Source organism: Sander vitreus, chromosome 9 (genome assembly GCF_031162955.1).
Source record: "Sander vitreus isolate 19-12246 chromosome 9, sanVit1, whole genome shotgun sequence".
Taxonomy (NCBI): Eukaryota; Metazoa; Chordata; class Actinopteri; order Perciformes; family Percidae; genus Sander; species Sander vitreus.
Genome location: NC_135863.1, coordinates 21,223,336 through 21,238,246, shown reverse-complemented (window position 1 = coordinate 21,238,246; position 14,911 = coordinate 21,223,336). Strand labels below are relative to the sequence as shown.

Genomic DNA, 14,911 nt, shown 5'->3' with positions numbered 1-14,911 from the left:
AGCTGATTGAGAGCGCAAGAAGAATTGGGCGGAAAGCATCACAATATGTCTCTATATGTCCATGCATGTATTGGTGTGTGGATGTGGGTGTGTGGTGTTCCCCAGAGAGTTGCTAAATTGAGGGGCGCTTCTTTATTTGGTCTGCCGGATAGCAACCTTGCAGCCCCGTCTCTGTGTGCTTTGCGACTGCCTAATGAAGACTTCACGGCCAGGCAAACAAATTCTAATAAATTGCCATGCTGGGACTGAAAAGTATGTGTTCTACCACACACACGCTCAAATATAAGAAGCACGTACTGTACACACACAGTACCCACACGTAAAACACATATCTATTAGCACACCCACACACTAAGGTACACACGTTCATTGAATATTAGACATTAATTCTCATCAGCTTGGGAGCAAGAGTGGATGTGACGGTGTGTCCTGTGAATGCCTCCTGTTCCAGAGCTGCTTCTCTCTCACAAAACACCCTCCTTTAATAAAAAACATCACAATACCTTTAAGAAAGAAACACAACCACCGGCCAATCTCACATGAGAGAAAATAGAAGAAATCTACGGAAAGACAAAATAAGAGAGACACGCTGTAGAAGAGGGAGAGCTAAAAGCTAGTTAGTTTGTAGCTGCATGTTTGTTTCTTCTGCGGAGAGAGAGAGAGAGAGAGAGAGAGTGAGAGTGTGTGTGTGTGTGTGTGTGTGTGTGTGTGTGTGTGTGTGTGTGTGTGTGTGTGTGTGTGTGTGTGTGTCAATAGTGGTTGTTGTCACCAGGGCGGGGTGACCTTTAACGGTGTTCCAAAGTTAGGTGAACTTGTCTTTCTTCTTCACTTAAAGGGGAGTGACATTTAATAGTCCCCACAGGTCAAAGAGGGTAACAAACACCAAATAAAGGCTGCCAGATGCCTAAAATAAGAAAATTCTCACTCTGTGTAGTTGAGTGAATGAGTGCATGCCTTTCTACCGTATTGCAGTGTAAGGCAGCGACTCAAATAATAATCTGAAACTTCACCTTGCTACTGTGCTCCATCTTGTCACCACCACATTTTTCTTTTACATTTTTTCTTCCTTTGTTACTATTCATGTTTTTTTTTTTCCTTCTTGTGGACCCCAAAACGTCTTTACTGCGACCCTTACTCTCACTCTTCCATGGCAATTAAGTGTAAGCAATGGAGAGGTTGAGAGATGGAGGGATAGAAAGGAGGAGTGATGGCCAAAGGCGTGCCATGCGCTCCAACAGACAGACCCTGTTGCCAGTGGCCACTGTAACAAATCCCTGTCTCTGGAGTTTTAAATGATTCAAACATTTGCCCTTCGCTGTTCCTGTGATGGGCAAAGATGTTTCTTGTCTCCTCACCAGCTCTCACTCTGTGGAACACACTTTCTCATACAAGCAGCACACTGGCTGAGCAATGTACTACTTTCACGTGTTGTTTCCTACATATTTACCTTTATGGATTGTTTCCTTCACTTTGTTTCTTAGATTTTAATGGTCAATCACTTGCCAAGACCTCTATCCAGGACACCATAAAAGTTTTAAATGACAATTTATACTGTGCCACAGAACTAAATGACCCCTAGTAGTAGTTTTTGTTTGATGGTTAGTCTAATAACCATCCATATATATTTATATATATTTATATATATATATATATATATATATATATATATATATATATTTATATATATATATATATATATATTATATATATTTATATATATATATATATATATATATATATATATATATATATATATATATATATATATATATATATATGGGCCCTTCTGTGTGGAGTTTGCGTTTGCATGTTCTCCCTGTGGGTTTTGTTCCGGCTTCCTCCCACAGTCCAAAGACATGCAGGTGTGAATGGGAGCGTGAATGGTTGTCTGTCTCTGTGTGTCAGACCTGTCCAGTGTGTACCCCGCCTCTCGCCCAGGCTCCAGCACCCCCACGACTCGGAATAGGATAAGCGTTTTATTACAGATAATAAATGGATGGATGGATGAAAGAAGCCTATAGCCTAATAAACCTGAAATAATAATAACCCAAATCGTGAACCCAAAGCCTGTAACACAGAGAGAGAGAGAGAGAGAGAGAGAGAGAGAGAGAGAGAGAGAGAGAGAGAGAGATATGTATTTGGATATAATTGGCAGTCTTTTCCCAGTTCTTGGCAGGCATGATGGTGGACTAAATATGATGGAGGAGAAATGTACTGCGTTCAGTTGACAGAGCTCCAGAGAAGTAAGTAGCTCATTCCCCAGAACTAAGCAGCGTAGGTGAGCAGATGAGGGGAGGCCAGGTGCAGGGGGCAAACAGCAACGCAGCAGCGCAACAACCCTCCCAGGCCCTAATGACTGACAGACCAACAGCAGATGAGCTTGCAGTAAATACATTAATTACACAAACCAAGGCCAAGCAGAGCTGAACTTAGCCGAGCTGAGTTGAGCTGGGCTGACTTGTTTCTCCCTAAGCTGAGTTAGGCCTCAGAGCAGGGCTAGTGGAGGATGCTCAGTCTCTGCGGAGCATGCTTTGCAATCCTCAGGCCTCATTAGGAATGCAGAGAGGTTTTGACTCCCATCACCTGTGAGCTTTTTATATCTGGCATAATCTCTTAGTAGATATTTCTTACATCCAATAATGAGCAAGTTATTACTCCATACAACAGAGAGAGTGCAAAGAGGGGAGCAAGGGAAAATTTGAGAAGGAGGTTAGGGAAGAAGAAAGGGATAAAGTGAGAAAATATAAACGGCTGAAATACAGTAAGAGAGAGAAAATCCACTCAGATTTAAAAGGCGGTAGAGATAAGGACGCATCCATATTCAGTTCGGGTTGTTGACATTACCAGTGTTTACGGCATTACAGTATAGTCTTGCTTTGCCAGACCATCCACATGCTGCGGAGGAGGGTATGGCTAGTCCACACGGCAATCTGAAATGGGAGAGAAAACTGTAAAATAGTCGTGCAAGAGAAAACTCAGATTGGACAGATAGTCTAGCTAGCTGTCTCAATTTACCATGCAGAGATCTGAGGACCAGTCAAACATAGTCCTCATGAATCCACTGGAGTTTAAAAGTCCAACACAAAAAGCGGAAGGAAACAGACATCGGCAAAAATACATGCATCCAGCGGAATTTCCTGCAGTGCCAACGCAATCCCGGAGGTGGAACGTCAAGGATATATACTAAAGGCATTATGACCCTGGTAAAATCATATAACTTGACAGCCTCCTGTCTATTGCCTACTTGGGCCTCGGAGAAAGCGGCAAGTAAAAACGGGAGCACAGAAGGGGAGCCGCGCTGCCTAATAAATACATAAATAAGTGCATAAATAAACAGAGCATCAGACCTCTGCCTGACATGGCGGAGACAGCACCTGAAGCACTGGAAGACGAGTCATCCTTCTACTCTCTCTTTCGCTTCTCTCGGCTGTCTACATTGATTGATGTGAAGCAGCAGGATCAAAGGCTACTGAACAGTAGTACTCAGAAAGATGGAGAGATAGAGAGGGAGGGAAGAGAATGGAGGAGAAGGAGGGATGGGGGATGGAGGGGTAAAGGGAGAACAGATAGAGAAGTTCAGGGCCCTGCTGTCTGTCTGTCAGCTCCACGAAATGACCCTCTAACTATGGGGCTAAGTCAGACATTAAGGCCTCCAGAGTCAAAGAGGATTCACTCATTCTTCCTCACTCCCTCCCTCTCGTCTCTCTCCTTAATCTTTTCTCCTCTATGTCCCATCCTGAAGAGGAGGAGCAGGGCCAAGCGCCATTAATCTCCTATCTAATAACACTGGTAATGTTACACATTATTGGAAAGAGATGGGCAAAATGAACCAATAAGTTATCTGATATGGGTGTCCCTTCTCCACGCACACACCAATCCCAAGGACATTTAGGCAAAAGAAGAGACATAGATGCAGTGACTAAGGAAGACCGAGAGAGAGAGAGAGAGAGAGAGAGAGAGAGAGAGAGAGAGAGAGAATTAGTAATGGAAAAAGGGTGGGCAATGTGAAATATTTCCTGCTATCGACCTCTTGGCCAGGGACATGCATATATTTCTGTATGTGGAAGATAAGTGTCTTTGATAAAGTAGGTTAGCATTGATTAATCCATGAAATCTTGGGGCTGTGGACTTGAAGTTAATGAGTAAGGTTTTCTATTTTCTCTGCAATCTCTCACGACATACGCTTTCAGCACAGCCCGGGGACCCCGTGGCGGCAGCACGCCGGCCCCCCTCATTTCAGATGTCTGTTATTTTGGGCGAAGATGGCCAATCAATGAAGTTGACATTTGTTACTGTGAAGGATTCACAATGCAATCATGGGGTAAGGGTTGTTAGGGGCTGCTAGGTGCATATAGAGGGGGTGGAAAGGTCACGGCTAATCTAAAGGGAACAAGAGTTAGTTATCCATACACACCAGAATAAAAAGAAGATGAGAGACACAATCTATATATACAGCCCCTGGGGGGTTATGGAGGCATAACACACGCATTCAGGCACACACACAAAGTGTCCAATCTGCTGCAAAGTAATTTCCCCCCTATTTCAATTGGTAATAAACACTGTGCATCAAGTGACCTATCCCACAGCCCATAACTGAGTTTTCTAGAAGCATTCAACAGCTTACAAGGATGAAGAAATCTAAACACGCCATTAAACACTCCCCCTTGTGTGAGGTTAGGCTTACCCTGTTTAAAAAGTCCATCTGCATCATTTGTGCTGCATGTTTTCCTGCCACATTTAATACGGTATGACAGTCTTTGTGCATGCAGCTGTAGTGAAGGAAAGCAAAGCAAACAGCACGTTGGCTGTACACATCAGTCACATTTAGAACAACCTTGAAACAAATGGCACTATGGACGCATCCTCAGGCACAGAGAGCTGGGAGAAAGAAATCAAGGGAGACAGACAGGCAGGCATTGCAGGCAGGCAAACAGGCAGCTTTCTCTTTCTTTCTTTCTCTCCCTATCTCCTTTGCTGACTGTACATCAACACCTCTGTTGCCCACACTCTCACATTCTAGTCTCTCCCTCCTCTCACTCACATTAATCAATTTCTCTCTCTCCGCTGTAAATCATCCCTCTCTTCCTCAACCTCAGCAGCAGCTGTGCGGAGGAGGTAGAGTGGATGTCAAAATATTTGGCAGCCATCTCTAGTGCCAGTGTAGCATTTTAACCTCCGTGGTTATTACACATACACAGGTTTGTCTGACATCCCCCCAGGCATTAGCCTTGAAATCTCTCTCCCTCTCTCCATTCATCACATCATTATCCTTACAGCAAGGATACACAAACAAAAAGCTCACCCCCCCACCCTCAGTGCTCAGCGCTCTGTGAATGGCTAAAGCTTTACGCCAAACACAGCATGCCCCCTAATCCACCAGAGTAAAAACTGGAGGAAGGCAGAGGGCTCACCTTTTCAGCTCACTGCATCCACTAGAGTGAGGATGGGCAAATGTAACACGTGCACTCAATCTTAAGTCTTGTGTACTTGCACACCACGCCCCCACCCACTGCATGTATGCACACATGCGCGCACATAAATAAACACTACGTGGCTCTTTCTCTCGCACACAAAGATATTTTCAGTAGCTAATTAGCTTATTCCTTCCTTTAGCAGCACTGGGTGAGTGTGTAATCATGCGTGTTGCAGGAACTCGCTGCCCCAGGCTCTGCCTCTGCCATGCAAACACACTAACACACACTAACACAAACTCTCACACACACACACACACACACACACACACACACCTCCACCCTTAGGTCTTTGTTTCAATGCTTTTTGCAGAGGAGGTGTAGGTTATTCCAGGAAGAGAAGAGAACCCCACAGGGCTTCCTGACAGCCTGTGTAAATCAGATGTCATAGAAAGATCTAATGGTGCTGCATGGACCTGATATACAGTGCCATAGTGTGCTGACAGTTGCATGTACTGTAATGCCAACATACATAGACATACACACACATACACAAGCACAACCAGCATGTATACCCTAATGCAGTACATTACGTGAAGCTTAAATGTGGCTGACAGTTGCCTTGCTCAGCAGTACAATGGCCGTATGTCCCCTTTACTGAACTGAATGTGTCTTTTTTGATGGTACAAAAAGCTATAAAACACACACAAACACAAGTTTACACACAAATACAGCATGTGTGAACAATCTCCTAAATATGAAATATTACAGCTGCAAAAGTGATTTCTACAGCTACTTGACTTCATCTGTTTTGTTTTGGAGAAACACGGATACATAGCCAGTTTATTTATTAATAAATAATTATTTATTAAGTCTAGCAGTAATCCTTTACAGCTTATTTTCCATAGAACAAGACAAATCCTCCACCAAAGTGAGGTAATTAATTTGTATTTTCACTGCAGTTTCACCGGTTTCAAGGATCCTCTTGAGATAAGTAGCAATAACATGTAAAAGCGAAGGTCAGTCATTTAGGATCAGCATTTGATTCAAGAATATCCGGGATACAAGTTGATTCGCACTAGGGGTGGAACGGTACACTGAAGTCACGGTTCGGTTCATACCTCGTTTCAGACATCACGGTTTGGTTCGGTACAATGGAGGGAAAAGCATAACAAAAATGCAGAAGGCAATTTTTTTTATTGTGCATGTCTCAGGCTGTACCACCTAGTGTCATCCCGTCTCTCCCCTGAGCTAGCTGCAACGGCCTTAAGCATATAAAGTAAGATGTAAACAGTAAACAATAAGTAGGCTACCCCACATCATCTCCAGACTCCATCTGGAACTTGTAATCAAAATAAGACAATCAGCTAGTAGTGTGATATGGGAGACAACCGCTGCTCTCATATGTGAATGCACAGAGCAGGGGTGTTAAAAGAGCAGCTTCGGTTACACAGAGCAGTTGGCGAATTGTGGCGTTAGCTTCACACGCTGACAGCGGAGCTAGCAGCAAACAGCTAACAGCGGAGCAAACAGCGAAGCAAATGGGCCTGGAAGCCATTTGTGGACGAGGCAAGAAGGGATACAGCTACAGTACATCCGTGTTTGGTTGTATATGGAAGGGACTAGCTTGCTTCGTGTGAACTCACTGGACCGACTCGACATGTAGGCGGAGCTTGGGAGCTTCAGAGCTAAGGCGGGGCTACAGATTAGGTGTCCCTAAGGAACGCGTATGTAACAGTAGTTCCACATTACATTAATTCATTTGCACGCGAGTTTTATTTATTTTTATACCGCGTATTCTCCGTGTAAATTCATGTACCGAACCGAGACACCCGTACCGTTTCGGTTCAATACGAATACATGTACCGTTCCATCCCTAATTCGCACTGAAAAAAGGCGCAATTATTTCACACTATTTTTACTTATTCAAGAAGAATAAGATGTAAGGAATAGAGGTTTTTCTCACACTGTGTCATATGTATGCACAGTTTGCACACAACGCATCTGCAAGCACACACTTGCATATAAAAAAGACGCAAGACATGTTTGTGTCTTTAGTGTTGTTACGGTGGATCAAGGAAAGCGCAAGTCACTGATGGCACTGTTGTGGTTAAGATACATAAACATATCTCCTCTTTTCTGCCCCATTAAAACCTGTTCTCCTCTCCTGTGCCCTATTACCGCCGATCCTCCTGTTCTTCTGTGTACCATCAAAGATATTTCCCTGCAGTGCGTAATAGACTATCTAACTATAAAAAACACCTGTTAGCATACCTTTTTAGTATATTGTGACACTACCACACCACATCAACAACAAAAGTCTGATAGTAAAGCAACAAGGGATTCACTGCTATGGAGGATGGGCAAACACAACATGTGTGCAGAATTTTGAGGTGGATTATGGAATGTGTCCAGAAAGGTTTAGGCTGAACTATTGACTGAGATGTAGTTTAATGCAGTATTAAGTGTACTGACTGATATTGACTATATATTTTACATGAGATCATATTAAGGTTTTACAGTGTGAATTATACCCACTGGTCTCCATTTCATCTGTGTTAGTTCACAAAGTGCAAATGAGGGGTATATAAAGATACATGATGGAATCAGGATGGGTGTCATTAACAACAATAATAGATAAGATTTATAATTTTCCCCACATGCCTAATGCATACTTATGCACATCATGCTCCAGTCCGAAAACTAATTTGACAGAGGAACCAAGCACACAACGTGACAACCTGTAGGCTCACCACCCCAGGCATAAATATTTATAGAGAAGCCAGGAGGCCAAGGAGAGTCATTTTACCTTGTGGAAACCAGAGCACAGCATCATTGAGTCAGAAATATTGTTCTTCGTCATCTTGGTTAATAGTTAGTACTGCATTTCTCATGTTGTATAGTATAAACATGTGAAAGGAACAATAAACGACTCAGTCTTGTCAAAAGTGTGATGACAACGGAGGCTATGGGTGAATTAAGTATGAGTATATGCAGCTGGTCTGAGAGACAGAGCTGGATAGAGAAAGCAGCTAACTCACACCGGTGGTGAATCATTGCCCTGCCTGATAAGCTCTGACTCACTGAGAGAAGGGGAGAACAGAGGAGGAAAAAGCAGAGTGTAGGTGGAAAACGAGCAGTGTGTGTGTGTGTGTGTGTGTGTGTGTGTGTGTGTGAGTGTGTGTGAGTGTGTGTGAGTGTGTGTGTGAGTGTGTGTGTGTGTGTGTGTGTGTGTGTGTGTGTGTGTGTGTGTGTGTGTGTGTGTGTGTGTGTGTGTGTGTGTGCGTGTGTGTCCGCGCGCCCATGTGTCCACCACGTGTATTTGAGCTACATACATAATCACTGCGATGGCTGCACGAACATGGACTCATGTGAGTGCATTGCTGCCATGGTGTGTGTGTGTGTGTGTGTGTGTGTGTGTGTGTGTGTGTGTGTGTGTGTGTGTGTGTGTGTGTGTGTGTGTGTGTGTGTGTGTGTGTGTGTGTGTGTGTTTGCTGCAGTGGTGATAGTGAAGGTCAGTTGCGTGGGTGTGTCTCAGGCCTCCCAGCTGTGGCCCGGGGCTAAGGAGCCATCACTGTCACATCTCTGTCTTGCTGCTGTGTGCTGCTGGCACTGCTGTGTCCTGCAGCATGGCAGCACACAGCACTGACTCACACACATACACACATAGCCCTGTGGCTCTGAGCGGCAACACACACACACACACACACACACACACACACACACACACACACATACAACACATAAACTAACCTCAGGACACATAAGCACGTGGAGACTCACACATACATATAGAGTGAGATGTCATATGAGCATACATTGTTCATGCTCTATCCATAGGAACTTTAGTTTAGCTACACACACACATCATCATCATCATCGTCATCAAAACAGTCAAGTCTTTTACATTACTGCTATGAAGAGCATTAAGCATGTCCCCTCTCTAATATTTGAATGTGATGACCCTGTCCACACTCATTCAATCACTAGTGGAGAGAGCACAATTAATCCAGCAGCCTGCTCAGTAGTCTCTGCTGTACCGTCTCAGCTCTTTGCTGTATTCAGCAAATATGTACAAAGAATCTTGTCTAGAAGTTTTGTGCTTCCACAAGCACAAAGTCAACAGTGTGAAGGTTTAGAGGAGAACACAACCTGCTCAACATGATGCCTCAATCTTCAACTCTGTCTCTACACTGCTATCTCTGTGGGTCTTTTCCTATTTTTCTAGAATCCAAAAGTCTTACTCTTCAAAATTGAGTGAATTTTAGGTTCTCTACTAAAATGTAATTCCAAACGAACTGAGGAACCCTTGAATGAGACATTGTCAATGTAACACTGTAAACTATGGCTTATTATATATATTATATTATATCATATTGATACAGTGAGAATGAAAGGCACCCAGCCTGTTAAGGTGACTGCCTCTTTCAGAGAACTACAGCAGGGAGTTGGGCCTCTTCCACTGCCCTTCAAAAAAGAAATATACGTGACCTCTGGCCATATTGTAGACCTGAAATGGGCTGATGCTTTAGCATGCACCTCAGTGTCCCTCTCTCCCAGCCATCCTCACACTGGCCTCTTTATGGCCCAATGCATGGCACATAAAAAGAAGAGCACATTGCACAATTACTGCCTAATTAACTGGCCGATATTTTATGTGGTCAGTGAGGCCGCAGACTGCAGATCATTTGCCAAGATTTTAGAGGATGTGCATCTTACTGGACCGCTCTCAGGCTGATTTACTGACCTCCACAGCTAATTTGTGTGTGTTTATGTGTATGTTTGTCTTCATGTGTGCTTGCCTAAATTAAAGAAGGCACAAAGTGTATGTCTTTGGATGGAGTAGGCCATTTGTCTGAGTCATGGTTTACACCCTACACCGCTCCCCATCCTCTTCCCCTTTCCTCCTTCCATCCCTGCCTCTTTCAGCCCTTAACAGCAGCAGGTTTGCACTGGGATTTGAGGTGTAATTAAATTCAATAAATAGGCGAAGGTGAAGAAATAAATCAAGCGGAAACTGATAAACAACAGGAGATTAAATGCCACTGAGCCGTGCAAACAAATATTTCAATAGAATTTTCAACAAAGGGCACTCAGGGCCCCCCTGCAAACCTCAAAAACTTTTTAGACTGAAAGTCAGCTCACCAAAGCCGCCACTGCTATAATTACGTTTGACGACATCGTCCTCGTTGACATCATAATATGGCACACAATAAGGGAATAAATAACCATTTGAAGGACATAGATTGTAGGAGATGACAGGCAATGTTCCTGCCCTCCGTCTCTCACACACCTCATCATCTTCCTGCACCATCGCTTATTCAGAGGCCAGCCAACTCTTTATTAATGACTATTGAAGTAGCAATTAATGCTGCATAATACATGAACTACAGCTGTGCAAATCTGAGTAAAGTCTGATTAGGTGCTAAAGAGGATAGGGGAAATACTGCTGGTGCATATTAATGCTACCATTTTAGAAGGGGGGGGCTGGTCTTTGGGCCAGACTAACTAGATGAAGCCAACAAATTAGTTACTCAGCCAGTGTGAAAAAGTCAGTCACCTTGCTAGTCAGTAACAAAGAGCAAAGCAACTCAGAGGGAGGGAGGACATAGTACCCTGCTCCTGTTCAATTTTAAGCAGTGTGAGTCATAATGCCTTGGTTCACACACTGATTTGCTTGCTATACTCCATACCGCACCATACTGCCCTCCTGGGCATAACAAGCCTAAGTGCTTTAAGTCCCCAGAATGGAAATTAGGTCTTTTTTTTGTAACAGGCATCGTTCAAGGCCACACCTGGTGCAATGAAAGCACCGGGTCTATGAATTAATGAAGGATCCTAGCAGCACGGAGGTCAATCTTTGACTCCAGCTACTCATCTACAGGCCTCGGAACAGGTAAACCCCACTGAAATATCTGCCTCCATGTGGGTGTTTGTACTTTGTGCCTGCTCATTCTCCCTCCATCATCTTGATTGAGACATGCTGTCCAACCCCAGATTAAATTAACAAGGACAAAAATGCTTCTACTCCGGCCTTTTGAAATGATCAACCCTCTCTCTCTCTCTCTCTCTCTCTCTCTCTCTCTCTCTCTCTCTCTCTCTCTCTCTCTCCTTCTGCTCTTTGGCTACTCAATAAATCTTTAATTCCTAAAAATACAGTCTCTAGTCTTCCCGTAATCTCTCGCTTATTCTCTCTCTCTCTCTCTCTCTCTCATTCTCTCATTCTCTCTCTCTCATTCTCTCTCTCTCTCTCTCTCTCTCATTCTCTCTCTCTCTCTCTCTCACTCTCTCAGGCTCTTCCACTCAACTCTTGTCCTCTTTTGAACAGCTGCTCTGCCTTTATTATGTTGCGCTCTCTCCCATTCCCTGTCTGGCCTTTCACTCTAATCCTCCAATTGCCTTTCACATGCACAATATTCCCCTCTGAGCCCCCCATTCCTCTGACATATTACATTAGGCTTTGCTTTGTTTATTTATTTATTTAGTCGTGGCTATTGTCTCTGAAACTTTTGCCAACCCAAATTCTCCCAAAATAAGTAGCCGACTGCAATTTACAGCTTGTTTCTCTTTTCCGGCAGCAACATTCTGCTACGTATCAATTTGGCTCTCATGTGCTCTACTGCAATCATTCTTTGGTGCTAGTTTTTGGCAGTGAGCATGGGGGCACTAGCAAAGTGTTTTAGAACAGGCTGTCTAATGGAAGCTTGCAGCATTTTGTGGTTTGCAATCATTCGATGGTAAAAGAAATACACGGCAGCAAATGGGTTGAGCAGGCGCCCATTAAACCAGACACCAGCATGTCAGTCTAGTTGTGTTAATGAAGTCCAGGCTGACCCTATAATGCAGGGTCCATGCATGCTGCCATCCTGACGCTTTTATAGACCTGACCTGAGTTATGACCCTCTCTCTGATAGGCTAGAGGTGAGAAAGATGGAGAGAGGGATGGAAGGTGGGAGGGGAAACAAGAAAAAATAAAACAGCAACAGAGAGAGCAATATACTGCTAAAAAGTCAGGCAATGACAGGCTGACAGAGGAAGGGGTTTGCAGTAAATCATAATAATGAAATGAGTCATTTACCTAAAGGACAGTATAGCTCCAAGGGACTGTTATTAAAGAGCTTTATCCTGGCCTGGCCCTACCCTTTAGCCTCCCCCCTTTGGCCCATTAGCCCTGGGGCTGGCCTTCCATCTCTGTCCCTATCTCTCTAACCTCTCCAGTGAGCAGGCCCAATCAGGAATCAATAGCCATGTCACAGGGAACCCACGCTGCTTTGACACCAGTGGATACGACAAAAAAGTCTATTACACGGCAGTTATCTCCATTACTGCTGAGCAACTTGGTCTCGAAAAAGGCACCGAATGGAGGACGGCAGGCTGAGCAAATCAGTAAGGGCGGTGGTGACAGGTTGTGAAGCTCTAATTCAGAGCAACATGTCTGATTAACCTGCATCTCTCCTTTGGGATCTGGTCTGTGTGCCTGGCAGAAGACAGAACACAAAGACAGGCAGACAGATGTGTATACGTTCACTACCTTCACATACTTTCACAGAGATCTACCAACACCTATATGCAGTTTGTCACTATTCTGACCCGTCATATACTGTCCTTAACCTTTACCTTCGAAGTGCGGAGGGGCTGCTGGGTCTGAAAGTATCTTGCCCCACTCTAAATACTCATTTTTCTTTCAATAGACATCTTCAATGTACTGTAACTCAACATAGAAACACGGGAGTTGCCTGAAAAATGTGTTGCTAGCAGTTTTAATTATTTTTCTTTTGTTTCATGCCCATCTAGGCCGTGAAAGTGCACCAACTGTGAGTCAATTTACATTTTCTAGGGAGAAAATAAAAGGGCTTTTAATTCGAGTCCCAGGGGCAACCAAAATAGCTTCTACCACTTTGCAACTCCTCATACTGTACCTAAACGACAAAATGAAAAAATGTCAGTGCCTTCTGAAATGATCCATATAAATGCTCCACAGCTCATATGAGCCTTTCCTATGGATAAGGTATGGTTACGGGATAAGGTTATAGAACTATATGGTTAAACTAAAACAACATTTACTGGTCTTTGGAGACAGAATGCAAACTCACAGGTGTTAAAATAAGGTGTTTTCAACATTTTCAACGCACATCTTGCCTACTTCAGGATAAAAGCCAGTAATCAACTGGCATTTGTATAGGACAGGGGCTAAAACATTGGTTTGTACAAACAACTATCCATCCATCCCACCCTCTGAGATTTCTAATGGTATATTATTACTATGGCGATACTGTAAAACATCACACTACTCTTTGTTACTGAACATAAACATATGTTGTTTTATGAATGTCTTCTGGAGATGGCAGCTAGTGTCTCCATGACAACAACATGCTGTCAGGCTTGTCAGGAAAACATAAGAATAGGCCATTTTAAGCATAGCCAATGTTGATGTTTTTCTGATGAAGACAGTTTAAATGTACAGAGTGCATTAGAGCACTGTGGGCTCCATGCAGAGACCTATGGGACAAGAACCATAAAACAATGTGACACTGTTCATTGGGTCTCACTTTGGCCCAGTAACCTTGATCAGTCAAGACATCAGTCAATGTTTAATTGCTGAAATGTTTTGTGTGGGATGTGGGTGGGGTGGGTTGGTCTATTCCCAAAGGGGGAGACTCTGTACTCACTGGGTTTCCTCTGTGTTGTACTCTGCTCCCCTCCTGCCTCTGGCTTGCTTTATGACACTCATTTGCCTGATTAGCTAAACAAACACTGACTGCTCCCTCACTCACCTCTACAAACACATACTGTACACGGACCTTCGCTCTCTGTTCACTGCCTGTGTGCTAAAGATGTGCATTCAGACTACGCACATGCATGTACACTCACATTCATATTTCCACACAGAATGAACAATGTGCATGCTGAAAATGATCAGCTGTTAAAGTGCTCATAAATCATTACAAGGTCTGAATCAGCAAACAGTAGCATTAATCAGTGGCTTTAGCACAGATACTGTACAATTAATGCAATCTATTTATCTTCATTTGATATGTGTGGGATGAGCATACTGTACAAGCTCTACGCTTTATAATGTATGATAGGTTCAGAATGAAATAAAAAGATTCCAGTAATGTTTTGCACTGTGTGTACGCAGCACGCGTGTATAAGGTATGCAAATGACCATTTAGATCCTCCCACCGTCGAAGAATCACGACATAACATTTGTCTTAGTAAAATATAGCCTTTGATGCTTAGAGCTTCGGTGGTAATGAAAGCAATAGGTCTTTGTGAGTGAAGATTGCTTTTCCAGAGCTTCATTTTACAGCCTGGTGTTGAATACACTCCTCTGGCAACTCCTCTTGAATGTTTCATCACAGACCAGATCCCAGGGGTTGGTACAACCCCCTCATCACACATACACACTCACTATGAGGAGCCTTCACATCATGCATGCAGAGGATATGAGAGTCAACTGTATGCCATTTCATCTGCTAGGGGAGCGATTTGATTGCATA

At 43.5% G+C, this 14,911-nt stretch overlaps 1 protein-coding gene across 25 annotated transcripts in view; it reads right to left on the bottom strand.

Moving 5' to 3' along the window:
* celf5a (cugbp, Elav-like family member 5a) overlaps window positions 1–14,911 on the bottom strand; it is a 195,720-nt gene that overhangs the window by 113,139 nt on the left and 67,670 nt on the right. The window lies entirely within an intron of this gene.